Here is a 4,100-nt window from a genome sequence, read left to right on the forward strand (position 1 = left end):
TCATTTTTTTTCAATAATTCATACAACAACCATTTATTGAGTGCTTTCTATGTACAGAGGCACAGTGATAATTATGACCTCCATCTAGTTTATAATCTAGCAGAGAGGGTGGATGTAACATATAAACAACAGTGTAATGACCATAATTAAGAATAAATTAGAAGGGCATTGATGACAAATTTTATTCCTTTTCATCTTTATTGGAAACCAAATTGGAGACACCACCATTAGTGTTGTATTTATTTTTCACCTGGGGTTTTTGGATTTGTGATTAAACTCTCTTCTCCCCAGAGATGACATCCCAGTAAAACAGCCCTGTTGTGTCTGCATATTTATTTTCTACGTATGGCTAGTCTCCAATGAAATCATCTTCCTCTTCCTCTCTGTGGCATGAAAGTGACCTTTGGTTCTTGATGGCTTTGCCAGAGGAACACATCAGCTCCACCAAGCTGGAAAGGTTTCTGATTTCTGCTCATGATGGACTATCTGTGATTGACTATCATCTGAGGAATAGCAAATACAAAGAGGCTCTTGGACATAATGTTGGCTGTTGGGTAATGATTTTTTTTTCCCCCGTTGTAACATATCACAGAGGTTAACTAATAATATGAAGAGAAGGTGCTACAATCTGAACCAGCACTCACATGGATAAAATCATGGAATCTCAAAGTATTAAAGTAAATATATGCATTAATAATTAATAAATTAATAATTCACATAATAATTCAGCATTAAAAGGCTTGTAATCGGTAATGTTTATTGTATGTCTTAGATGGAAACTGATGATTGATCTTATTATTCTTAAAGATTATTAGAGTGAGTCAGTCTTCCTACTTATTTCTTTTCAATTGATGATATGGCCCTAGATGGAATAGAAATGTTTGAAATGAGAAAATGTAATTTCCAATAAGGACATATCCCATTAGCTGATGAATGATTTTTTCTCACAACTACTTGGGTTCTTTGGGCTTCATGTGTGCTATGGAAACTGCATTGCAGCTATTTACTTGATCTCTGAGAATTTAGAAGGACACATGATTGGAAATCTTTAGCAGTGGTTGCATGTGTTAGCACATTAAGTATCACAGATTCGGAGCTGGAAGAGATTTTAAAAGTCATTGAGTCCATTCTGGGTAGTTGGTGACAATCACTTTACCTAAGCTATAACCAGTGTTGCCCCTGGCCATGGTAGAATAAGTCATTTGCCTGCTTTGGTTTGGCTGCCTCCATTCTGGTAACCAAGCACTGGATGTTGAAGGGCTCCTGCTACCATCCCTAGTTCCATGTGGTCTTCCCCCTCCCACACCCTCTTCCTATTTCAAACTGTGAGATTCTAATCGAGATATTCCTAAGAGATAATGACATGTGCTGCTTAGAGATTACATTTTACAAACATTTCATCCAGGTTTTCTCTTGAGATAACAAAGCAGAAGACATTGCATGTCCCCTTCTCATGAAATAAGGTTTGAGGGAGTAGTATTCTGGTTAACTTTGATCATGAGTATCAATGATGATACTATTAATGTAATACTGTGCATTTATCACAGTATTCGTCAGACTAGTGCAAAATTCTTATATATTATCTCTCTGTAATTTCAAAATGCTTCCCCTTCCCCCCTCAAACTAAATCAGACATCAGCTGGTTTCATTTGGATGCCAGGATTGTCATTTAAAATTTCAGTAGCTTCCATATACAATGAAGTTATAAGGGTCCCCTAAAGTGCCTTATTTTGTTCTGCCATAGGATTCTTTGAAATGCTTTAATATTAGACCATGAGAACAGAAGTTTCCTATTTGGTTCCTAATACATTTCTATCTGTACATTACCCTTAACTTTGATGAATGTTCAGCATATAGAAAAGCAATTTTTTAAATGTAAAACTTAAACCTCTTTTTTGCTGTGCTGACATAGTTATATTTTTCCTGGTTAAAAGAGAAAATCTAAATTGAATTCTTTCAAACAAATGGGCTTCTTTTTGTTAAGCATCAGAATGCTTGCAAGGGCCATTTGGTTATGGCCACATGGTTGGTCACACAGAAGCCCAGCTCTCCTACTTTTCCTCCAGCAGTCATCTAAAAGAGCACCAGATTGAATAGTGACTTGTAGTAAACCCTCTCATCCAGCCCAGTACTGCACAAAAACCCAGCCTGAAGCTGTGGTCAGAGGAAGAGGTGCTCCAATAGAAAAGGCAGCATTCTGTAGGCAAGCAGACTGGAAACTTTCAATAACAGCATCCTGACAGAGGAAATGCTAGAGTATTCAACTAGCACCCCGAAAGCAGAAATCCCAGGGAGTATGGTGGCCACCCAGAACTTTGCTCAAAGGAACGTCAAGGGATGCCAAAGACTACTCAGGACCCTAATTAAGGAGCAGGAATCACATGAAATTTGTACCTTTCTAAGGTAGTAAAAGGAGGATTGCATGAGCCTGCAGCATGCCCACACATGCATAATAAGAAATGGAAACAGAAAGAGGAAATAAGGAGGTTTAAAAGGGAGGGTAAAGTCAAGGAAGAAATCATTCCAAGCAAAACAAATTTCATCTTTAGATTTTGGATCACAAACAGGGGATTAAAAGGTAAAAAGCAAACAGACAAAGAGAACAAACCAATGATCAGAGTCTGGTCAAGGGGAAGACTGGAGGGCTACTGAAACTGACACTGAGGCAGATCACAGCAATTATGTATCACCAGCATCAATCACACTTTTCTTTCATCACTACCATCATCTTTGTAAAGAGGAGTAAGGATGGGGATCAAAGACAGATAAAATTACAAAGATAGGATGGATGTAAATACACAATTTAAAAATCATAATCATGAATGTGAATGGGAATAATTCACCAATGAAATGTGAAAGAATAGAAGAATGAAATTGAAAGTAGAATCCGCTTTCTCGTTCAGCCGGCCAAGAGCTTTCTCGTTCAGCCCGCCAAGATGCCAAGGGGAAGAAGGTGGCTCCGGCCCCTGCTGTAGTAAAGAAACAGGAGGCCAGGAAAGTGGTCAATCCTTTGTTTGAGAAGCAGCCAAAGAACTTTGGCATTGGTCAGGACATCCTGCCCAAAAGGGACCTTACTCGATTTGTCAAATGGCCTTGGTACATCAGACTGCAGCATCAAAGGTCTATCATTTATAAGCATTTGAAAGTGCCACCAGCAATTAACCAGTTCACCCAGGCTTTGGGTCGTCAGACAGCTACTCAACTGCTTAAACTGGCTTACAAGTACAGACCTGAGACAAAGCAAGATAAGAAGCAAGGGCTGCTGGCTCGGGCTGAACACAAAGCTGCTGGCAAAGGAAATGTCCCCACTAAGAGACTACCTGTCCTCAGAGCAAGTGTTAACACTGTTACTACTCTGGTAGAAAACAAGAAAGCACAGTTGGTAGTGATTGCACATGACGTGGACCCCATTGAGCTAGTGGGCTTCCTACCTGCCTTGTGCTGAAAAATGGGAGATCCTTACTGTATTATCAAGGGTAAAGCCAGGCTGGGTTGCTTAGTTCACAGAAAGACGTGCACAAGCATTGCCTTCACACAGGTTAACTCTGAAGATAAGGGAGCCTTGGCTAAGCTGGTAGAAGCCATCAAAACCAATTACAATGACAGATGTGATGAGATCCATCGTCACTGGGGTGGCAATGTTCTGGGTCCAAAATCAGTGGCTCGTATTGCCAAGCTGGAAAAGGCAAAAGCTAAAGAACTTGCAACCAAATTGGGTTAAATGTATATTTGATTTTTCCCTACGTAAAAATAAAAATTTAAACAAAAAAAAAAGAAAGTAGAATCCAATAATATATTGTTTATAAGAAGTACACTTGAAACTTAAAAATTTGCACAGAGTTAAAATAAAGGACTAGAAATGAATTTAGGATGTTTTGGTAACAATTATGATCTGAAATAATGCAATAATAAAAATAGGCTTAAAAGAGATAAGCAGGGACACTACATTTTGCTCAAAGGTGACATAAGCAATGAAATAATATCAATACTTAATAACATAAGCATTACATGATATAGCATCGATGTACTTATTTTAATTGAATTTCATTTTTTATTAGCAAAAACCTCTTCTATCTTCCTTCTGGCTCCTTGCCACTGGA

The 4,100-nt window shown here is 38.4% G+C and overlaps 1 pseudogene; it reads left to right on the forward strand.

Annotated features, from left to right (window-relative positions):
* The first annotated feature begins 2,296 nt into the window (after positions 1–2,296).
* On the forward strand, positions 2,297–3,767 carry LOC114051228 (annotated as a pseudogene).
* The last annotated feature ends 333 nt before the right edge of the window (positions 3,768–4,100 follow it).

This window comes from Vombatus ursinus, unplaced genomic scaffold (genome assembly GCF_900497805.2).
Source record: "Vombatus ursinus unplaced genomic scaffold, bare-nosed wombat genome assembly UNPS02014802.1, whole genome shotgun sequence".
Taxonomy (NCBI): domain Eukaryota; kingdom Metazoa; phylum Chordata; class Mammalia; order Diprotodontia; family Vombatidae; genus Vombatus; species Vombatus ursinus.